The sequence below is a fragment of the Vicugna pacos genome, chromosome 5, assembly GCF_048564905.1.
Source record: "Vicugna pacos chromosome 5, VicPac4, whole genome shotgun sequence".
Classification (NCBI taxonomy): domain Eukaryota; kingdom Metazoa; phylum Chordata; class Mammalia; order Artiodactyla; family Camelidae; genus Vicugna; species Vicugna pacos.
The window spans coordinates 63,549,906-63,574,918 of NC_132991.1; the positions used below are offsets into that span (position 1 = coordinate 63,549,906).

The 25,013-nt window shown below is 36.2% G+C and overlaps 1 protein-coding gene and 1 long non-coding RNA gene across 6 annotated transcripts in view; one reads left to right on the forward strand and one right to left on the reverse strand.

Annotated features, from left to right (window-relative positions):
* MAP2 (microtubule associated protein 2) overlaps positions 1–25,013 on the reverse strand; it is a 262,978-nt gene that overhangs the window by 74,311 nt on the left and 163,654 nt on the right. For all 5 annotated transcript variants that reach the window (XM_072961366.1, XM_031678227.2, XM_072961367.1 and 2 more), the window contains one exon: positions 24,434–24,511. The gene's annotated coding sequence lies outside the window, so the exon portion shown is untranslated. The remainder of the gene's footprint in view (positions 1–24,433; positions 24,512–25,013) is intronic.
* LOC140696439 (uncharacterized) lies at positions 1,487–18,441 on the forward strand. The gene is made up of 3 exons (XR_012072778.1): positions 1,487–1,554; positions 11,744–11,928; positions 18,215–18,441. It is a non-coding gene; the product is annotated as an uncharacterized lncRNA (long non-coding RNA).

Genomic DNA, 25,013 nt, shown 5'->3' on the forward strand with positions numbered 1-25,013 from the left:
AAACCTTGAAACAAATCTACTTCTAGCTACCAAGCTCTGCTTAGTAACACTACAAATAAATTAAGCTTTAAAGAAAGTAAGTTTTCTTACCAGATTCCTAACAAGCATCTCTCTGGGTTTTTTCTTTTTTACTGAATTTTGATGCTATCCTCAGGTCCCTATTCTAATTTTCTGTTCATTCCAGGAAGAACTAGATGATTCAATGTATTTAAAATAATTTGATGACGACACCAAACCTCCCCCGGGCAAATTACTTCCCATAATGTTCTATTTATCGCCCTTATGAGCATATTCAGACAGGATATAAGAAGTTTAACTTTTAAAACACTGATTGAAGGGCTCGTGAGTAAACCAAAGAGCATCCCTACACTACTGATGGTGTGCAAAGAACTGCATGCACAGAAGAGTTTCCGCGCCTGCAAAATGAGGACAACGATGCTTAGTTTATTGATTTGTTGCAAAGTTTAAACAGAATAAAATGAAGGGCTCAGCACAGCCCCTGGCAGGCATGCTCAGTAAACAGTAGTTACTACCTTTGTTACTGTTATTATAATTATACTAACAGTCATCACACCACCAGTCATTAGCTATGCAATATTTTAAGTTGTTTTTCTGGAATTGTTGGCCTAGGAAGGGGAGCCTGAAAACTTGCGAAGTCCAATAATAAGGCTTACTTGCAAATCTGTCCCCAGATATCATAGAGAACTGAATGAATGTTCCAAGCCCGACATGACAAATGTCTGAGACATGAGAGCCTGCTGGGAGGAGTGCATCCTCAGAACTAACCCCTCCACGTGTACATCTGGAAACTTCGCTCCGTCTTTTATAAAGATGGTCCTGCAAGGTTCTAGACTCCATTCTGCCATTGTCTTCTAGTCAAATATCAAAGGACCTAATTTGAGAGCCTAATGATTGCGTTTCTTCTGAGTTGCTGTAGCATCTACATATGTCTAATGAACTGAATAAGTCATCTACATTCAAATTGTGACCTTGATCACAATAATTTACTGATAGTAAGACCGTTGGCTCAGCATTCTCATCTTTACAGGTCTTTTTTTTTTTTTTAACTTTTCCTTTACCAGAGCAGCTTAATTAAAATTTCCATATTCTTATATGGTTCAAATTATTTTTTGTGCAGAGTGAACACTTGTAAATAGAAAAAGTTTCCCATAAACAAGTACATGCCATGTTAATACTGTTTTTTCGAAAGTTACTAGGTTTTATATTTTTAGGACAGTTTTAGATTTACAGAAAAATTGAACAGATAGTAAGAGATTTTGCATGCCCCCCCAATTTCCCCTGTTATTAATATCTTATATTAGTATGATACATTTGTTATAATTAATGAAGCAACACCGATATGTTATTATTAACTAAAGTCTATAGTTTATTTAGATTACCTTAGTTTTTACCTAGTGTATTTTTTTTTTTGTTCCAGAATCCCATCCAGGATCCTACATGACATTTAATTTCCATGTCTCTTTAGGTTCTTCTCAGCTGTGAGAGTTTCTCAGCCTTTCCTTGTTTTTGATGACCTTGAGAAGTACTGGTCAGGTAAATTATAGATGCCTCTCTATTGAAATTTCTGTTTTTTCATGATTAGTCTTTAATTCTGTGTTTTTGGATGGAAGACCACCAGCAGTGAAGTGCTCAAATAAACTTGAGAATTGCTAAGTTACATGAGCAGGTATAATACAAGCTTCCTGAGAGCTTCTGCTCTCCTACTGCACATGGGAATCTCAGGGAAGGGCAGTGGTGTGCAAAGTATCCCAACCAACTGTCTACAGGAACTTTTATCTGATGCCATGTTATTAACATCTCCAAAAGGACCTGGAAAGTACGTAGATTTACACTTTAGCCCACATTTAACTCTGGGAGTTCTAGTCACAGATATTCAAAGGAAATAAAACAATACGAGCACCCACAACTTGCAGCTAAAATTGGCCATTCTTCCCCCAGGGCTATCTGGAAAAGACTTGTCAGTGACTAAAATTCTTCGTCTTGAACTTGAAAAACCAACGCTAAATGAGGAGTGTGTTACTTGGCAACCATCCACTTAAAATGTTAAGATAATTTGTTTTCAAGAGACTAGGCATTCAAAAAATGAATTCCCTAGTATTTAATACTTTAGAGTTTTGGATTCTTTCTTTCTAATTAATCAGTAAAAACTAATGGAGGAAGAAGAAGGGGCGGGCTGGCCATGTTGATTTCAATTAATATCAGAGGCACAAATAAAGTGAATTTATTTTCTAAACTGCATTGTCTGGCTTCCTGATAAGACTATTCAGATAATACTCCCTAAAATGTATGCAGATTAATCAGGTATCACTTTCTAATTTGTTGAGCTTTTGAAATGTACATAGTCTAACTATCTACTAAGTGACAATCATTTTAGGAGATTTCAAGCTAGAAATGGCATTGCTCTGCCAAAACTACTTTGACAGAAAATGATCTGGAATGACTTTTTCAGTTTTACTGAAAAGCAGCTGGAATTGGAGGAGACACCGTTTGTCCTCCACCCTTACAATCACAACATAATATTATTAAAATACCACTCATTCATGGTAATATCACTTAAATTCCTAATCAATCTTTTGGGGTCACAAATGATCTCTACTCTTCAAAATGGTGTTACAACATCCTTAAAAGTGATCGTAGCTTCCTTTAATTTCTTTATCCTAATGTATAATATAACTTTTACCTGAATCTCTCTGAAAACTGTGCTTGTGGAATTAAAGAAGACAAGATAGCTGAGAGAAAGGCAAATCCCATCCAAATCTATAAAAGGAAACTTATGAGGTACCAGGAACTGTAATATTCCATTCCTAATGTGGAATGGGAAAGACTCTCCTCTCTCCTTATTGCGAAAGACCACAAATCCTAGCTGCTCTTAACCGCTGACCTCCTGGGCACACAGTCCTCGGGACTGGCTGAGCGAGCTGGGAAGCTGCCTGAACTCTTCTCCTTCACCTCCTGCCAAAAGCCGAGCTTGATAACATGAGTGAGGAAACTTGTGAGTGATTTAAAAAAGAAAAGGTACTAAGTTCAAGACACTGACCTACAGTTTATAATAAATTGCAATGAAATCTTAGCTGTTCTAAGGCTAAATACAAATGCCAATGCAAATAAGGATACAGTCACCTGCAATATGGATTTAAAAAAAATCCAAGAAGTTCAAATTTCTATTTACATGAGAATGAGGTTTTCACTTGACTATAATATGTCATGGCTATTATGCTACATATAACAGGACCCAAGTCTTCTTTCCAAATAAGATAGATAGTTGGGAACAAAAAACCTAAGGGAAGAGCTTGTGCCATCAGCAATGTTAGTTATAGACTTGAATGGTGAGCTTCAATCCTTGCTACCCTTTCTTGTTAAACAACTTCCTCTTGATACTTGAAAATTCTGTAAGGACAGACTTGTTTCTTCCTTCATCAAAATCCCAGCTTTAAAAATTCTAGTTCTTCTAGTTTTTCCCCTTAATAAGCCTTAGACCTGGTTCTCTCAATCTAATGCTTCTTGGTAAGAGCATACATGTTTTTTGCATCCCAGCTGTTGAACCCACTGATTATGGCTACACTCTGATTCATTTCATAGATGGATAATTATGAAAAAAAATGTAAGATTTTTCAGTGTTTGGTAACCTGTCCTTAACCTTTGGTTACAATGACAGACATTGTGACATGGCATTGATCAGATTTCTAACTTGCTGATGATTCAACTTGTAACATCTTATATCATCATAATAAAACTGCTGTAACCAGAATGAAAAGTCTTTCTACAGATTGAATTCCAAGTTGGGATGGTATATGGATCAATTTCTTATCTATTTAACATATGTCAAATTCTTCAGTTTTGTTTTTAGGCAGATTTAATGCACACATGTTTAATGCTGCAGAGTAAAGTAAGTACTTTCCCTCATATTGATTAGAAGGCTTGGAACCATGGAGCGGGAGCCTTACAATCAGCCAAACCTCTTAGGTAATTCTAATCAAGAAATACCAAGAAAGAGAAAAGAGAGAGAGAATGCAAATAAAAGAGTGGAAGGAATAACACCACAAAGAGCAGAAGAAAAAACAGAAAAAAAGGAAATAACCAAATCCACATAAAACATGGCTATCACAGCAAAACTCAATTCATGGTTTGGGACAGATATATTACAATTTTCAATTACTTAATAGAAAAAATTTTATCTTATATGATAATTAATGTTGGATCCTGGAGATCCATTTATGTGTAGGTCTGTTAGTCAGCACTGCTTTTACTTGGATTTCTTGAATATTGATTACAACGTGAATAATTTCTACTATAGATTTCTACTATATTGAGATTCACTTACATTTAAGTGCATCTGCCTTAAAAATCGTCCAGGCCTAAGACTATAAAGCTCTATGTTTCAAAACTCTGAGACTTTACTTATCTGTCCAGATATTTATATGAATTCATATTTGCATGTGTGCATGAGAAAAAATTTGGATTTGCTCACAGGCAACCTGAAAGTCTACCTCCAAATCTGTAAAACCAATCTTAAAAACATTATCTTTTGTAATATGATTGTCCCTTGTGTAAGGATATAGACAATAAGTTAATGTATATTGGAATTTAGAAATAAGATATTATTTTGCTGATTTCTAGTATTTCTTAGACAATCAGGCATTATATGTGTTCCCACATTTCCCCTTAATTACCAGGAACTTCTTTAATGCTTAACAGAAGTATTTACCTCATTCTAAGGTTTTGGTACTGTGTTCTGTTTCTTATTTTACATATAATTTCATTATAAAACTTAGCAAATGGTTCTTCAAGTCAGGAAGGATATATATTCTAAATAAACCATAACTGTATCTGTCACTTTCTGACATTTTACTTTAGGGCATCAATCTTTTGAGCAAATTATATAATAACGTTCAGCACACAACAGCTCTCATGCTATCCTTCATGTACATAAAGTGAATAAAATACAAAAAAGACATCAATCTTTTCCACACAAAATGTTTTCTAAAACCTTACTTAATGTTCTAGATAATGAAAGTACAATTTCTTGGGAAAAAATAGCATTACTTAAGTATTTCCCCTTTATCCATTTTGCCTAGAATATTCTTTTAATTACCATCCAAGCAAAAATGTTGGTAATAAGTGAAAGGTAACTTTAGAATGACAAATGACTTCTCGTTCTTAGGGTGGCCAAATAGCACACTTTTGTTGGTACTAAAGGTTATAAAACCATATGCATACATTAGAACTGAATCTATTTAAAGGCTAGTTTAAAAAGAGAAGCATTTTCACTTGGACCTTGATCTATCATTGGACTTGCCTGCATATTGTACATAAAACAATTTGATATGCTGTTAGTATTTGCTGATCCTGTATTTTCTGTTCTTTAAAGCGAGTGGCAAATAGATATATTTACTTAAGGGTACCAAACAGTAGTTCCTGAGCACATCTGTCCTGAGGGCTTGCAGATATAAGAAAACAAGGTACAGCTGTCACATTTTCTACACCGTAAATGGAAGAAATAAGAAGTAAACAGAAACACTCAGAAAAAAAAGGCCCTGACAGCTCTGCTGTCTTCCTGAGCTACTAATGCATTTCATTTCTCAGGGCAAATCCAGGGCTAAGAATGCAAATAGAAGATATCTATCTATATATAGAGAGATATATATGTATCTATATCTATTTCTGTATCTCTATCTATCTAAACTGAAAAAAATATTCTAATTTTCTACCTACTTGGTTGAAAAGTACGCAAAGGGTTATGTAAAAGTAAGATGCACACAAGCAAACCATGATGGTAAATGTCATTTGGTCATAAGCTGGGTTTCAAATATCTGTCAAATGTTGAATGAATTAATTGTCAACCTCCTACCTCCAGAGAAAGATGGGGGAAAGAGATTCTGTTAGTCATGCATATTTGGCCAACAGCAGCTCAATCAGTGAGAGAAGAATGGCTTTGACACCTAATTTTCAGGCATGGTAGGAGAACTGGGACTCAGGTTCTAACTCCATGGAGAGCATATGAAAAATAACACCAAGTAGAACAAACTATTAGACCTGAATAAGACCTGGTACACACAGTACAGACCATGGGCATACAGGTTTAGAGGTATCTTTCAGATAAACCATTTCACCCCTTCTCAGAAAAGGCTTTAAAATCATGAAACTGAAATGCTCTTTGATGACCATCCCTTCCAATGCAACTTAAAGTGTTTTCAGCCAATAAATTAGAATTTCTGGGTATAGGGCTTGAAAACTGGCATTTTAACAGGTTCAACTCGGAGACACTGAAGTTTGAAGACGGGTGCTTTCAGGCAGGCCTGCTGCACAGGACTTCAGAAAAGAACAGGGAGTGACAGAAATGCACACACGAAACACCCCTGTAGAGTAACTGGAGCTAAGGGTTAAGGCATTAATTATCTTGACAGGTCACGTGATCATTCTCACAACTAGAAGCTGAAACTCTCACTGCCTGAGTCCAGGACATTTATAATGATATGATGGAGTCCAATCACTGCTTTTAGTCAGCTTCGTGGGAATATGCCAGTTCTCTGTTGTGTCTAATCCTACTTGAGGGAAGCAGAAATATCTCAGACATATGTCTGAAATACCCACTGGAAAATCCTACTGCATATTGTGAAAACAGTGACTGGTCCTTGATCAGTTTATTAATATCTTCAAGATGTCTTTAGAATATTTATTTTAGATACTTCTCGGCACTTATTAATGGTTTAGGACTAAAGTACACCTGCCTAAAATATCTCAAATTCAGTTATAATCTTTACCTGGTAGATCCTGTGGAAGATGGATGTAGGGTAACAGGCGTGGTGTGACCATGTGACATTCTGAACTAGCACAGCCTTCAAAGAAGTAACTGAATGATTTATATTGACATAGCTGAAATGTGTGCTGAAAATGCCACTTAGTAGGGTAGAACTTTTTCTCTTGGGATTCCCATAAAACCACAAACCTCACTGTTTTTCTTTGGATTATAACATTAGAAAAAGATCACAAAGCACAGAAATAGTCACTGATTATAGTTATTACCAGGCAACATTAAATACTCTCAAAAATTGGCAAAAGGAGAAACAATGAAAGCTTGGAAAATCTAAAGGAAAAATACACTGTGTGCCAGATAGGCATGTCTCCATTTTTATAATGCACTTGGCATGAACAGTTCTAGAATGTTTTCTGTGATATGTCCTGCCCTGTCATCATGTAATGTGCCAGTTCAATAAAAACACTGGGAATATAATTTTGTACTGATATATATCCAAGGATGAACAAAAGAATAAAACAACCAGTTGTATAATACAATTAAGCACATGAATATTGTTTCCCTTTTCCATGTAGGCTCAATTATGCCTTTTCCTATTAACTACCATCTCAGTATTACAAAACAGAAACTTTTGTTTTGGTCCCTAACAATAATAGAAGTTTCTGCAGACTCCATGGCTTTAGTTACAAATGCTGAAAAGTTCTAAGCTTAAATAGATGTTGACTAACTCACTGTCACCCTGCATTTTTCCTCTTTGTCTTCTTTGCAAAAATTGAGGGAAAAGTTCTCAATGACATGAAAAGGCTGAAGATCCAGATTATTTCTTTCATATCTTCTCTGCTCTTTACAGGCTGATTATAAAATACCAATAAAGATGATTCATTCTTCGTCATGCACCATGATTAGCAAGCAATTCACACAAAGAGAGTGGGTGGGTGCATCATTCTTTCTGATGATGACGGACACAGAGTACACAACAAGCCAGTGTTAGATTATTGGTAGAACTAGGTAAGGCTGTACAAATAAAGTGTTCTTTCAGGCAAGTTGGAAGTGCTCAACAAATGTTACTCATTATTTGTTATTATCTTGTGGCTTTTATTTGAATATTTTTAGCAATAGGATTTGGTACATGGTTTGCCACATATTGAAAAACTAGTTGAGGCCAGAGAGGGTAAATTATTTGGCCAAGTTAGACACTTCCAGGGAGATCTGGAATGAGAAGCCAGATCTACTAATATCCATTCCATTGCTCACACTCTCACTAAGCAGTGAGACTGGTGGAATGGGGCAGGAACTAGGAAGAGAATCCAGTCCAGATAAGGACACTAACTTCATCAACCCATTCCATTGGAACTACAGATTTTCCAAAGAAAAAATTAGGTCCTAAGTATATACAGGCACCACCACCACTGAAGATCCTTTAGTTCCAGACACCTGAGAACCACCCTGTAGGGAAGGCACTGGTTGTGTGTGAAAGAGGCTACAATCTAAAAACAACAATCAGTACTTGAGGACAAGATGTTTCAGAGATTTCTTTACAGGAGGTGGGAGCAGGGTCATAATCCAGGTGAACCTAGAGGCTGTGCTAAATATCAAGAAATAAGATGCTAGAATTAAAAACAAAAAACAAACAAACCCTGAAAAGTTGGAGAAGAAAATTGAATCACGAAAAGAAAAAAAGGATGGAGAATCGGAAGTAAAGGATTTATTTAAAAACTAAATACATTATAGTTTTCCATGAATAGGATCTGCTTTTAGCCATTTAAGGCAGAAAGAAAGATGAGGTCCTGGGGAGTTATGAGCAAGATCCCACTTGTATTGTTCCTGCCACAATACCCGATCTGCTCAGTCCCTTTAACTTTCCATGAACAATTCTCCTTCCACATACACAAGCCATGTGACTGAAGCTCTGCCTTTTAACATGTTCAGAGTAAAATCTCCTTCCAAATATAGGAAGTATATATAGACTTATAGGATAATTAGTCACAGCATTTGTTTTCTGCATTTCTTTGAACTGAATGCACTCCTTTCAGTAGATGTGTTCAAGCACACGTTGAATGCTCATCCTGTCATGAATGTTATAGAATCAAGGGGATGTTGGCCTCTATGGCTGCTAAAATGCCTTGCAACTGAGATTACAAATGTTAATTCATTAAACATTGATTGTTGGAAAAATGTCTCCTAAACATTAATGGGAAGGCCCTACGTGTCATAGGGAATGCACTGGGGATACAAGAAAAAATATACAGCACTTATCCTGATGGAGCTTACAGACAAATCAACGACAAAAGCACAGTGCGGTCCATGCTGTTATGCAGATTAGGATAGGAAGTTGTGGAGGCACAAGGACAGCTCCTGCCACACTGGGAGGTCAATCAATACTTCCCAGAGGAGGTAACATCTGCGTTGAGTTTAAAGGACAAGTAGGAATTAGCCAAGGAAAGCAAGGGAAAGTTTCTAGGAAGAAAGAGTCTGGATGACCACATCCTATGTTATTTTTGACTTGGGCTAGGCAACACCTTCCAAAAAATACCACAATGAGTACTCTTTTGGCATCCCAAACTCCAGTTTTCACTCTGTTAGCCGTCCCTCCCTATTCTGTCTGCCTGAATAGACTGTGAGCTCTAGGAGGGACAGTATTTCATCTCTGCACATGGGCACCTGGTTCTGTACGTGGCACGGAGTACGCACAACAACAAATATTTACTACACAAATGAATGATGAACACGTGTAGAGCACAGGATTGCTCACCATGGTCCAGAAGTGAAGAGGGAGACAGGGAAATGAGGCTGACAGGCAGGCAATGGTGGAATCGTAACGGGGTGCAAGTAAGCCGTACTTAGGCTCTGCCCCAAAGGCCAGGGGGCACCCACGAAAGATGTGGCATAACCACGTTTATTTTTTAGAATGACTGATCCAGCAATGGTATTACAGTGAATTGGAAGAACGCGTGACTGAATATAGAAGGAACTCTCAGAGACAGTCGCTTTAGAACAGGCGCATATAGTCCTGGACTGTGGTAGTGGGATTGGGATTACAATGGGGGGCTAGAGTCTATGTTCAAAACTTAATTAATTAAAGCAAAACCTAACTTTCTTCTTTTAACAGACTGCTTACAAATTAAAGTTTCTCTATTTTATCTACCTACCTAACATTTGCTTTCCTATAAATTTTACTCTCCATCTGTTGTGAGGAGGGGGCGGATAAAGTATCACACTTTATAATACTTTGACAGGCATTTACCTTATTATTTTCTTGAGTTCAGTTTGTAACTCAAGTTCAGATTTCTTGAACCATGTCACACACCATGTTCTGAAGAGCACTCTTTCATTAAACTATGAGTTTGGGAATATTTTACTTGATTTTTGCTAAACACCATAAGACAGAATTCTTCATGTTTTTTTTTTTTTTGGTTCAGTATGAGCCTTATGAGGTTCTTTTAGACACCACTTCCTAAATTTTACTTATTTATTTGTTATTTGAAATGTGACAGCAGGTTACAGATACATGAACTTGGTCAGGCCTGCATTCATCTGATGAGACACGGGAACAAGAAAATGGAGAATGCTGAGATAAAGGCAGAGGGCTCGCATGGACTTTAAGAGGCACTATTTCTAAATTGTTTTAACAAAGCATGTACTGAGCCTTCATTTAACTTTCAAATTCTTACTGATTATCAACTTATTTATTATGCTTCCTAGAATCTTATTCAGTAAATGTCTCTTAAATATTAGCTTTACATGAGAATTCTGTTAGGTACTAGGAATACAGCAATGATTAAATTATGGATTCGGGCCACAAACAGCTCACACTATACTGACGAGGGCGGATGTGTTTGAAATATATACATTACAAGATAACACGGTTAATGCAGAGATAGAGGACATCACAGGTGCTACATGAATGTAAACCTTCTGAGTCGCATATATTTAAAAAAGTAGATGGTTATAAAATATTGGTATTACATGCATTTTTAAATATACTAAACCACTACATCCAGGCATAGTCCAAAATCTAGTTAATTATATTAAATATTAATTTTCTTCTAGGGAAAGGTAAAATCTGAGTCATATAAAAGTAAAGTGTGAGTCACAGAAAGCAGATCAAATTCCTTTTTCTTTCTCTTTTCTTCCTTTTTGGATTTAGGGCAGGCCATGTGCCATATTGTGCTGTGCATCTGCTGACTGTAATTGTGACTCAGGAGAATTCTGGGTTAAGTTGAAAGTAGCCTTGTTCCCTCCATCAGTTGAGTTGGGCTCCAAAAAAAAAGAAAAAAAACCCTTGCAGAATCCTTATCATTTGGAATTCCCTCACAACTCATGTCTGATCGAATTGGGTCAGTCAGTCCTCATATTCTGTCTGACTTATCTCTTTGAACTGACATATCTTTGCATAACCCGAAGTGAATTCTAGAAAACAGTTCAACTTTCATGACTTGTGACTTGTGTTCTAAGCTTCTGGAGTGGTATGATGTGACATAGATTTGCTAAATCCTCCAGGCCTGAAATATATGTAATTAGTCTATGTTTGAGATGATTGAAAACTGAGCTGGAAAAAAATATTCAAGTAAACAAATATCCAGAATGATTAATTTTTCTCCAAAGACAAATATTCCAATTATACATGTAAAAGTCTTAGTGTACATATAGCACAGATGTGGCAATATCATATAGTGAGCTCACAGGTAAAAACGTTTTGTTATAAAAATAGACCCAGCATAGGCAAGTAAGCAAATAGGACCTGTCCAAAAGCACATAAAAACATGATTTGGAATGTAAAAAATGCTAGGATAGTTTTTAAATGAAACACATTTCTGTGAAAATCATAAAAAAACTTGAGGCACATTAATTTTTAAAATATATTCATGGTGCAGTGCTTACTTTTTATTAAACCCAATACATTTTTAACACTTCATTATAACCACTGCATTGATAAACAAGAGCAACTTTATGCTTTTGTAATGGCAGTAGGAGAAGGGGAGAGAAGGTGACAGCTGATGATAAAGCTCTGGGCAGGTTAGAGGTGTTGCTGGTGATAACATCCCTGAAGAGAAAAGAGAGAGAGGGCCACCGTGGACTCTGCCTCACCTGCCTGGGATTCCCGACGAACTAAGGCAAGAGGAACATGGCAGCACTAACCCTGTTTCATTCAGGTAAGTTATGTCTGAGATTTTGGTTGGCACTCTTCGATTTTTAGATTTCTAATCTATAAACCCAAGAATTCACCTTAACGTTTTTTTATAGAAGCAATAAATAAGCAAATTTGGAGAATCTTCCTGTCTCTGCTACTGTTCATCTCTAAAACATGTTTTGAAGTTCTTTTTAATTCCGTGCTGAAGAACTTGGGTACCGAAAGTAAATCCACAGATTAAGAAATGGCTTCTCAGCAACAGGCAAATATATGGACTGTTACTACATGGTCTTCTTTTTAAAGGCTGCTGTTAAAATCTACTGTTTCAATACAATAGATTTTTGTTTCAAAACAGAGTTCACAAAATCTACTTAATAAGGTTTCTCAAAACCCTTAGACATTGATAATTACAATGAGAAATGTTTTCATTATTTCTAGAAGCCTATAAAGAAAGTGATACACTATCATAAAAGAGAAATACCAGACTATGGCATCAGGACATGGGTGATTGTACTTTCAGAGCCTGGCTCATAGATCTCCATTTTGCCAAATCAAGTGTTTGTAGACTAGTCATTTCCACTTGGCGGTTCTCTTGATACTTGATGAGACTACTGAAAAGTATCTGACAGAAATAGATGGGAAAAGCAACAACTTTGCCCAAGAATTTGCCTCTCTTACTTTTCAAAATCTTTCACTTCAGCTAAACTAGTAGGTAAATCAAGGTGAGGAAATACTCCAAATTTAGGTTAGGAAGTCAGCCTTAAGCTATGTAAAAAATATAAACGCAAGATGGGATCAAGCAACTTAGTGATATAAGATAATTGCATTACTCCAAGAAAATGGCTATGAACAACTTCACATGAGATCTGTATTTCCAGTGGGCATTTTGGTTGAGAATTTCTAGGCAGCAAGATTTAATTTCATCATTCTTACTTTTTACCTCTCTTTGTTTTATCTTTAAAAAAAATAAACTAGAATGAAATGTTAACACTAACACTATATTCCATGTCTGGCATTTTAATTGTAGAGGCAAAGGGGAAAAGACATTTCATTTAAACACGAATATTTTCTCAGTAAATTCAGGATAATGCAAATTATAACGCATAGCTTTATCTCCTTCAGGGCACCACAGACCTTAAATGTAAAGGAAACCAAAATCTCTTAGGAAAAAATAAAAGTCTTTTAGGAATAGTTCATAAGTAAGAAAGAGACTGCCTCACTCATGCTTAATTAAAAGGAAAAAAAAAGTGACACAAGTGCCTTAATCATGAGCAGTAGAAGAGAGACATATGAGGTTAGAAAATGTTCTCTTCTGATGGTGAAATTTAGCAATATTCATTGAACACCTATTATATCACAGACGTGGTTCCTAGATGTTGAGGATATGCAAATACTAGCAAGACTCAGCTTTTGGTCTTAAGAAGCTATTGAGAGAAACCAACATGTCAACACACAGTTAGGTGACAGTATGATAAATGCTTTAGTAGAGGGATAAAGGATTCTGTGGAAGTTCCTATGAAATAAAAAAATTCACTGGAGACTTCATAGCGGCAAAGCATGCTTTTGATCTTGAAAGGTGTTCATGGTGGACAAGGGCATAATTCTATGCACATAAAGCAACACTGAGACAGAAGGGTAGACGAGAACTGGAAATATGCTGGGAAACATCAGGAAAGTTTCAGAATGCCAGAAACAGGAGTAGTGGACATGCTGCAGAAAAGCATGTGTTCAGATGATGAAACATCCTGTTTGTCAGGCTGCGTAGTATAAACTTTAACATTATTAATGGCACATCACTGAGAAACTTTAAGCAAATGAATGATAAGATGAGTCAGAGAAAGGGTTGTAGAAAGTTATGAGTCAGACACAGGAAAAGTATACAGAAGGTCAATAATGTGATAATCAATGAGAGGGCATATATGAGTTTGAATTAAAGTCGCAGCAGTGGGACTGCAGATGGGGGTACAATAGAAGGTATTTATTTTGAGACACAGGTAGGCCAATCAGTGCCCTACAGGACATACAAAATTCCCATCCTATGAAAGTTGCATTTTAATGAGGTAATCATACAGTGATCAAACACCTAAATAAAATATTAAATTTAATATTTAATCTGATTAAATATTAACTTATATTTAAATATTAAATTTAACATTTAATAATTCAATACAAAATTTAAGATGAGAAGAGAGGAAGGCAATATTTTTCAGAGGGTGGTCAAGGAAGCATCTCTGAGGAGGTGAGGTTGGAGGAAAAACCCAAACGATGTGGAGGGTGCTAGCTACAGAAAGAACCAGGTAAGGATGCTCCAGGAAGGAGGTGGCACTGAAGTACAGAGGCTCTGAGGTGGCAGTGGGACTCTTGTGTTTGAGGCTGACTTGGAGCAAGACGCAGGAAGAGTGCTACGAGAGCTAAGTAGAGCAAGGTCGTGTAGGATCCTGTAGAACTTGGCCCAGAGTTTGAATTTATTTCTAAGTATGATGGAAAGGGAGGAAATGGGGAGATGTTGGTCAAAGGGTGCAAACTTCCAGGTATAAGACCAATAAGGCTTGGGGATCCAAAGTACAGCATGGTGACCATGTTAATAATGCTGTATATTATATACTTCAAAGTTTGCTAACAGAGTAGATCTTTTTTTTCTTTTTTTCTTGAAGTTTAGTTGGTTACAATGTGTCAATTTCTGGTGTACAGCATAATGTCCCAGTCATGCATATATGTACATATATTCATTTTCATATTATTTTCATTAAATATTATTACAAGATACTGAATATAGTTCCCTGTGCTATACAGAGGAAATTTTTTTTAATCTATTTTTATATATAGTGGTTAACATTTGCAAATCTCAAATTCCCAAATTTATCCCTTCCCACCCTCTTTCCCCGGTTACTATAAGATTATTTATTGTGTCTGCAAGTCTGTTTCTGTTTTGTAGATGAGCTCATTAGTGTCCTCTTTTTTTCTTTCTTTTTTTTTTTTATTCCACATATGAGTGATAGCATATGGTATTTTTCTTTCTAACAGAGTGGCTCTTAAATGCTCTCACCACAGGAAAGAAATGATAATTATGTGGGGTGATGGAGGTATTAGTTAATGTTATGGTGGTAATTATTTTGCAGTATGTAAATGTATCCAGTCACTTTGTACACCTTAAATTTACATGTTATATGTCAATTATATCTCAATAAAGCTGGGGGAAGAAGTATGATGAAAAGTCTTTGCAGAATCTTGAGAAGGGTGGTAATAACAGTTTCAAGCACCTTATGGCTGCTATGTCGAAAGCAAAACACAGCAGGGCAAGAGCGGAGACAGAGAGGCAAATCTGCAGACAGAGAGCTGCAGTCGTTAGCTGAGAGATGATGACAGCTCTGGGCACAAGGGTGCTAAGAGGATAAGAAGTCAGTAGATTCTGGATGCCAGGGACAATAGTTGCAAGCTAGACTTGTCATAATTTAAACTCTTGAAAAATAAAAGGAGGGTTTTCAGTGTATTATCTATGTACAAATATTTTAAATGGAAAGATGTACTGTGTTCTTGGATTGGAAGACTCAATATTGTTAAAATGACCATATTACCCAAGGCACTTTTCACAGAACTAGAACAAATAATTTTAAAATTTGTATGGAAACACAAATTCCCCCAAGAGCCAGAACAATCTTGAGAAAGAAGAACAGAGCTGGAGGAATCATGTTTCCTAACTTCAGACTAAACTAGAAAGCTACAGTAATCAAAACAGTATGGTACTGGCACAAACACAGACCCATACATCAGTGGAACAGGATAGAGAGCCTAGAAATAAACCCATGCATTTATGGTCAATTGACCATACCACCCAAAGCAATCTACAGATAAAATGTTATCCCTATCAAATTGCCCAGGATATTTTTCACAGAAATAGAACAAATAATCCTAAAATTTATATGGAATCACAAAAGACCCAGAACTGCCAAAGTAATACTGAAGAAAAAGAATGAAGCTGGAGGAATAACCCTCCCAGATTTCAGTCAATATCACACAGCTACAGTAATCAAAACAGCATGGTACTGGCACAAAAACAGACATATGGATCAATGGAACAGAACAGAGAGCCCAGAAATAAATCCACAGACTTACAGTCAATTAATTTTCAACAAAGCAGGCAGGAATGTACAGTGGAGAAAAGACAGTCTCTTCAGTAAGTGGTTCTGGGAAAACTGGACAGCTACATAAAAGAATGAAATTAGAACATTCTCTAACACTGTATACAAAAATAAACTCAAAATGGATTAAAGACCTAACTGTAAGAACACATGCTACAAAACTCCGAGAGGGAAAAAAAGGCAGAACACTCCTTGACATAAATCGCAACAATATTCTTTTGGATCTGTCTCCAAAAGCAAAGGAAATAAAAGCAAAAATAAATAAATGAGACCCAATTAAACTATGTAATATAGTTACTCAGCTCTGCAATGAGAAATTTTTATGAAAATTATACATCAATACGTTACTTCCCTACAGAGCTTCACTGAAGAATTTCCCTGCCCTTGTGTTCCATTCAAGTAACACTTTTGCAGTGTATATTTAAATAATCCATAGATACACGTGTGTGTATAGGTATGTTCTATTTGAGTGTGCATGTATATTATATTATCTTAAGTTACTATATCTTTCAATACCTCTTGCTTTTAAAACAAATTTTCCTTCAGAATTCTAAGGTTTCAAAATCAACCACTCCAGTTGTAAACATATGCCAGAAAGGAACACAAAAGCCAAAAACAAAAAAGCTTACACACTGCTTCCCAGCAGCAAGGACTGTCTAGTACCACAGCGGTCTGTCTTAGAAAAAGGTCTTTCTGATTGTTTTGGCCCTTTGCTCTTTATTCAAGATTGATTACTACCGGATCTTTCCTAGAGCTCTTTTCACAATGCTTTTAAATGACTCAAGCTTTGGCACCTCCTCACTGAAGTATTTGCTTTAGTGAATTCTAAATTTCTCTTACACAGACCACAACTGTCTCAGAATCGAACTGCTTCCTACAGTAGTTACTGAGCACACGGTATGACTGGCGTCTTTGACGTTCATTAAAAAAAGTGCAGGGGGTGGGCAAGAAAGGAAAAAGAGATAAAAAAATTAATCAGAAGAAATGAGCAGCTTTAAGTAAATCATTATACTTCTCAGAAAGAAGGATCGGACAAGACACTCGGAAGGAATCAGCCTCCAGGCTCAGCCATCCTGGACCGTTGCTTCTTACGTCTCCTCCTTCCCACACAGGCTGACACATCACACTGTTTTTCCTTCTATTCTTGTAGGAAGGGCCGTTTTTATTAGGGCTTCCTCATTTTTAAAATGCTCTCTGATGCCATGAGAACTTGATTAGATTCCCTCCCATTCTCAAAGGGAAAAGGAGTTTTAACCTTCCAGGAAAAAACAATGATCATACACTTACTGCAATGCAGTATGTTCATGAAAACCCAGGTTCCACAGTCACAGGAAACTGAAGCTTTGTGACAGAGTTATTAGCAGGTAAGTTGATTTTGTAGCATGTTTAGCTGATAGAATGGCTTTTATGTGACACTGTGACACAATATTCCATTCATATAAAATAATCAGATGCACTGCTACCCTCCATATAAACAGCAATATTTACTATTGTCCAAATAAACAGTACTGATAGAACAAAAAAAATGTAATACAAGGCCTATATATGATTATTTGTGAGTTCATCCAAAAATCAAAATTCCTTAAAAAGTTTTTGCAAAAGTACCATCTATGGGTTTTTTTCCTCAATATTTTACCTTTACTTATTTTTCTTTAAAAGGGCTTATCTTTCTTCAGTTCCAATTAGTTTTTATTTGACCATCCCAATTCATGTCTTTTTATAATGAATTTTAGAAACCCATCACAGTAAAATATTTACTTCGTTCTACAATGATGCTTTCTACATCTAGGAATTAATCATTTGATTCTTTTGCCAAGCAGTTATTGAAGAAAACCAACAACAATACCAGGCACTATGCTTTTTGAGCCATTATCCTTTTGGGCACAACATTTATTTCTGTAAGGAAGGTTTTTAAAAATATGTTATTTGTGTAGCATTGTAAGAATTAACTTTAATAAACTGATATACCTAATACATTTACTACTTTAACATGATACTGAAATTATGATTTATTGTTTTATCTCTATGGTAAGAATGGCATCTACTCTTGCCAGGGCTTGAGCTATTTGATCCCAAAGTGCAAATATATTAATTCTATAGACAGATTTTCCTTTGGTATAATAGAGACTGCTAATAGTTTATCAAAACCCCTTTCTTCTTTTTTCTCAGCCCCTCACAGGATGACATTTCCTAACCTCCCTTGCAGTTAGATGTGGTCACATGACTCAGCTCTAACCAATGGAATGTGAGCAGACATATGTTCACTTCTGGGTTTTGCTCCTATACAACTTCTATTTGTTCTTCCTTGGTCTCTGCCCTTCTACCAGCTGGATGGAGACAACAACAAAGTAAAGCCACAAATGAAAGGAGTCTGGATGCCTGGTTGACTATGAAGAGGAAAGACAGCCTCCCAACTCAAATGCTCACCCAGAACTGCTACATGAGCAAGAAATAAAGTTATAAAACATTTCTGAGTCTACTTGTTTTAGCCATTAGCCAAACCTAACTAATATACTTGGAGAAAAGCTTGAAGAAATGTACAATGAGATTAGGGAAAGCAAGGGTAAGACTAATAGAAGTAATAGGGTTAAACGAAATAAATTTCAGAAACGATCCCCCTTTACTACCTGCACAGCAAATTCTGACAGCAGCTAGAACAGCCCCTGGGTGTTGGAGGAGGGGAGTGAGAGAGCCAGAGTGAGGAAAGAGTTTCCTGCTACTCCTCCTAAATTACCTTCTTCAAGCCCCTCTACTTTTTTGGTATGGATGGAGCAAAGTTGGCCCAGCCTTCACATTGGTCCTATTCTAATACCGTCTTGTGGCCAAAGTGGAGACAGAATTTGCAATCATTTTCAGAGAATCTTAGGACAGTCTGATGTTTGCCAAGGACAAAGTGAAAGCACTGCCTTTCCTGAGATGGTAGAAGACAGAAGCCTTTACACCTGGTCTACTTCCTGTCTCAGCAGTCCTCTTCGTCCTCCCTCACTGTCTTCACCTTGCCTTAAAGGAGTAGGTGGTCCTTGCTTTCGTTAATGTTAATATCTCTACCTGTTCTTTGATGTATCTTTTCCTGCCTCCTCCAAAGCTTTGTTTCCATAAATCTTCCCTTGTGAAATCAGTGTCGGCATCCTCTTTCTTCTACGTTCTGACTATAAACATACTCTTTTCTTTTATCCACAATAAACAATCAGACACACAAAAGAAACGACAATTCAAAACCACCACCACCATAAACCTGTTTTGTAAATCTGCTACCTTGGGCTACAGCTCATTTCTTTTCCACCCCTTTAATCCCTCATCCACATACCATCTACTTACTCTTTCAACCATTATTTCCTCATTATTTATTGTTGTTATAAACTAGTAACAATAACTTATTAAATATCATTTTGTTTTGAATATAATAACATGGCTCTGGAAGCACAACTATGAAGAGGACAAAACTTTTGCCTCTGAGGACTGGGGGAGAAAGACATAGATGAAAATAATTACACAGCAAGATGATTTTCCTGTAGTTTTGATACACATAAAGGTCTATGGAAGTGCCTCCTCCTCCCTCAAAAGGCGCAATTCACTTTTTGGGCTGGAGAAGAAAGTTTCACAGAAAGAGTGACACTTGAAGAGGCATAGGCTTCTGTAAGTCAGACAAGGGGAAAATGGGTATTCAGGCAGGAGTTGCAGAAATCACAAAGGCAATAAATAACAGAGAAAAACGTGATGTACAAAGAGAAATAATTCAGTTGAAGAAGCAGCAGGTGGTCTGCTGTGGTTAGAATGAAGGAAAGGCAACTGAGTAAGAGAGAGGGATTGGAGATTGTCCAGAAGTGGTTCCTTGAAGTCTGATTTGACAGGTCTTTAGTGAGTTTGGGCCTTTATATTACACAAAACTTTTAAGTATGTAAAAGAAATGATTGATCCATATGAAAAAGTCAAATGGTGCCAGACTGCCTGAGAGTCAGGTTATACAAGAGTCAGGAAAAGGGGAACTCATCAAAGGCCACTGAAAGGTGTGGGTATGTGTACTGAAGGCCTGCGATGAGGGAGTAAGGGTCTGGCACCTGCATCATCAGGTACCTTAGTAACCACATAATCACTTTCCCTCTTCTGCTTAAGCAGAAAGTAGCCTTGTATGGGCTCTGACCCCTTCCCCAACTTGACTGAGACAAGGCTACTGCAGCTAGTCTACAGAATTTTCTGAAAGCCAACATCCAACAACATTTGGCTTTTAAAAACTCCCACAATAAGCCTCCCTTATTAAGCTACTGGCAGTCATGGCCAGCAAAAGAACTCAATGCATAATAATCATTCTTTCAGTCTAAGCATTAGAAAAAGTGCTCATCAGCACCAAATTTTGGTCTTTCCCTGTCTCCTTCTGGCCAAGCTGCTAAAAGGCAAGACTTAATAACAGCTCCCTCCTAACAAGAACTAGAGCCTTTTGTGGCAGGTGGTGCCCACCTCTGCCCACAGAATTGCAGCCCAAACAATCTGCTTGGAATCGCAGAGAACTCAGTAGGATGTGCTTATGACTCAGCCTGTTAAGTAGGAGGACTGTTATTGTTATTTTAACTCCTGCCAGAGTATGTGGGCAATGCTCCCTCTTTCTGTCTCCAGTTAACCATGAGACATCCCTCTTCAAAACCTCACCCCTGGAATAGGTTCTTGCTCAGTAGGAGCCCGAACAGTCTGGGGCCTGGGTATGGCTGCCAGCTGATAGTACAGATTAGAAAAGGCTTTCATAAAGGGAACATCTGATATCCTAATTTACCAGTAGACTTTATTTTTAGAATGTTTAATCTGCCTTTAAAATGATTCACATAGAGTGCCATGGACCAGAGCTGAATGCTGATGAGATAGTAATCAGAACAAGTCGAGGTACTTATTTTCGGAGAAGACAGTGAAAATACCAGGTTTTTTTCCTCTTTTCCCTCACTGTCAGGGTACTGTGGTCCTACTGCTTGTCTTTCTCTTGCCAAATGTTCTCAACAATGTAAACACTCATCAAGTGCTGCTCCTAAGGACTATTATAAAAATAAAACAAAAAAAAATCAGCCTAATTTACAGAATATTGTCTTAAAGGATAAACTTCACCCATTTATGGATGATGAAAAGATGTAAATCTATTCCGAAGATAAAGCAAAATCTAAGCAATGTCACATTGTGGCAAATCTTAATATTATTTAGATAAAAGATGTCATGGAATAATAAAGTAAACATTTTTTGCTCTTAAAATGGTTTTCTCATTTCCACTCAGCTACTTCGTCTCTGTGTTCTTGGTACTGTAATTAAGATTTAACATTATATAGCAGAATCAAGCTTTGTCATAATGCTATAAAATTATATGTCACAAAGATGTATGAAAACTCCTCAGCATTTCAGAAATGACGGACTCTAATAAGACGAACTGAAAGAATCTTTAAAAGGACAACAGCCATCACTGATGTCCATTACAGATCCTGTGTGTGGCATATACAATATATACAATAACCCTTGAATACCTCTCTAGTCCCTCAACAAGTAAGATAGAGACACCATTCCAAACACAGCTCAGAATATCACATCTCTGACCCCAGTGGGAAGAGAAGATGTTGAAATGATATCAGGGAGGTAGAAGATGTCAACTTACATAGCACCTTGCTGGCCACAGTAGGATATGGGCTTTATTCTATCATGGGCAGCCATTGGTGGATTCTGAACAGAAGATTTATATCAATTGATTTATAAAGGATCAGACTATGTGAACAATCAATTATAGGAGAGCAAGACTGAGCACAGGCAGCTGTTGCAGTGGTCAAGGTGAGAGAGAGTGGATTTCAACGATCCAGGTAAAGACAATGAGAAATGACCAGATTCTGGGCAGTGATGAGCGTGTTACTGTCATTATTTGCTATGAGGATTAAGAAGGTTAAATAATATGCCTCTCATATGTAGCAGAGGCCAAAAATAAGCAATTGTCAGGCTTGTTTAACTACTACACTTTCATGTTTACATGGGGCTTACAAAAGTCGCTATGATATAAAGTAGTAAGGCTTAAATGTCAGAGACATATATCAAACTTCACATTTAGAAATACACGTATCAGGTTTGAAACGTTCAATTCTAAATTTTACAGAATAATTAGTAATATTAGGATGTGATTGCAAAGATTTTGTCATTTACAAAGCATTTTCACCCCTATTATGCCATTCAGTGTTAAGAGGACATAGCAACATGGAGATACGTAACTAAACAGTCACACGTATGGTATCATGGAAGGAATCTCTACTACTCCCAATAGCCTGTTTTCTTGCTCTGGGTAGATATCATGTCTTCCTTTTTTTCTAACATTAGTCCCCTCAACTCTGATAAAAGAATCCTAATAAATATTGGTGGAATAAATGAAACTGCTATTTATGTATCAAACAGGTTAGGTTTTCCCAAATCTTTTTCTGGTAGGTGGTATAGTTTTGAAGTCTGAAGAGAGATGAGTTTGAATCCAGGTTCTGTAATCACTGTATGATCTTCTAAGTTTCCTGATATATATGGGCCTTGATTTCCCATATGCAAAATTGTATTGCACTTATGACCTGTGAGGCTTACGTAAAGTCTTATCTGTACTCATATTTGTCCCGCAAAGGTTAGTTTATCTGTTTTCTCTCCTGACTCTGTCAGAGTAGAAATTTACTCCCTTCAGAAAATAAAAAATAGTTATGAAAAGAGTCTATGTCTATGAATCTTACTACTATATACTGATATTTCATTTACCTTAGATTAAATTGTAAAATAAATGTAGTGTTAGAGAAAATTAGAAAAAAAATCCTTTTTTTATATTTCTTTCATGATTTTTAAAGGGAATATGAACAATTAACATGGGCCAAACATGACTGATTTTCTTTTAAGTATCTTTTAAATTTCAAAGGTAGTATTTACATTGTATTTGAGAATAGTCAGTATTTCATCCATGGGGAAATAAAACAGATTTCAATTATTGTGTTATGGCAAAAGCAGTAAGAAATGAGTACCACTAGTTAGCAAAATCCTTACAGCCAAAAAAAGCTTTTCTAATAGGAAAAAGTGAAACATAAACAGAATTGGTACAATAACACATATTAAGGTCTTCATATTTCTTATACACAAATCTGAAAGACGCTTTGAAAGCCATGCTTTAACCATTGTAGCATTAAATCTTCAAAATGCTGCAAGTTATTTAGAAATAATAATCAATAATACTAAGCACCAGGTGATTGAAACATTAAAATGAGTCAATTTTATGACTGTTAAAATGAGTCAACTAACTCTTTATGTATCAATATGGATGAATCTCTAAATATAATGTTGAGTAGAGGCAAGTTGCAAAAGATATCTACAGAATAATGCCACTTATGAAAACTTTTAAAACATAAATGATTGCATGGCATATTGTTTATACACATGTCATTAAGGTTAGGAAATCGTTAAACACAGGAAGGTTATATCATCTTCAGGACTGTGCAACTTTAGGAAGAAAGGAAAGGTTTATTTCTGTAGAAAAGATTTCAAAAAAAACTGAATATTAACATTTAAAAAATTCATGTGGCTGATACTTAGGTATTTATTATCTTAATATATAAATACTTTCTATATTTCACTTTGAAAATTTTGTAAATTTTCTTGATTAAAAATAAAATAATAAAGAAATAATAAAACAGTAAAGTGTACAGTGCTATGGCCAATTTGCGATTGGATATTCAGTACTTCTCATAACAAGAAAGTCAATGAAAATGCATTCTTCATTTCCTAGAATAAGAAATCACTCATGGGTATTCTTTCTGTAATATTATTCTGCCTTTATCATAGAAATTTTTTTTTTAGGATGTGCATTTTATTTCAGTCATTATGGTGTAAGGAAGACAGGGGTGGCTACTAATATTATTACTGCTCATTATAGTCCCCCAGTAGTAGGTGTGCAGATGTATCCTTTAATGTGTACAGTGAGGACTGCTTTTAGCAGGGTAGTGATGGAAGAGCTTTGAATATTCAGTACTGAATGTCCTTGTGGTTGGTGAAGTAAATTTGTGGTGTTGGGGCTGAATAGTGATGACATTTGATTACCTAGGAATTCTGAGTTTAAAGAAAGATGTAAAATAAAGGACAATATTCTTTCTATTTGTAAAGTGTATACATTCCTTTATTTACTCATGCAACCACTATAAAGGAGCAAGTACAAACAAAATAAATGTTGCTTATGACTCTTTCAGTAAATGCATTATGTATTTTTTCTTCCTTAAATTAGCTGTAGAATGCATGCATATTTCTCCACTATCAAAGTGAACTGATATTTATTTAATTAAGATTAAAAAAAATACGGTTAACGAAGAGTTGTTTTTCACAACAGTGTGTAACTCTTTTATTGCAGAGAGGATAGGATCTTACCTATTCAAAGAAGTAGTAAAATGGTCAAGTTCGTTATGTTGTGTTCTCAAAGGGTTGCTAATAGGTTCTGGTTTCTCTCTGTTAAAAAAAAAAAAAGAACTTAGGAAAATCATTAATTTAATCTATGACCCATGTACATCACTTATATCATGTAGATCAATACCAACTTCAACTTGTGGCTTTCTTTTTTTATTAGGAAATTGAGACTATGAGAGGTATTCCACGATGGTCTTTATAGTCAAACACTGAGCAGCCAGCTAGGTACTCTTCCTAGTGTTTGGAATAGAAGTAAAAATGCTAACTGTTGCAGATTTTTCCTCACTTTTTAACTTCACTCCACTGAAGCTTCATAAGTATTATATCCAAGGAAAACTAATATTTTAAATTGTTAGGATTGTTTTCAGTTAATAAATAGCAGGCAATTGTATTCTCTCCCAAGAGAATACATTAGTCTTAGTAAATCGTTAATTATATCCAGTGTGCTTTAAAGGACTGGGCCTCTAGCCCAGTTTGCATTGATTCTCTCCAGCACAGGATGCAGAGGAATTTTTTATCCACTAATTATATTTTCTCTAGACAG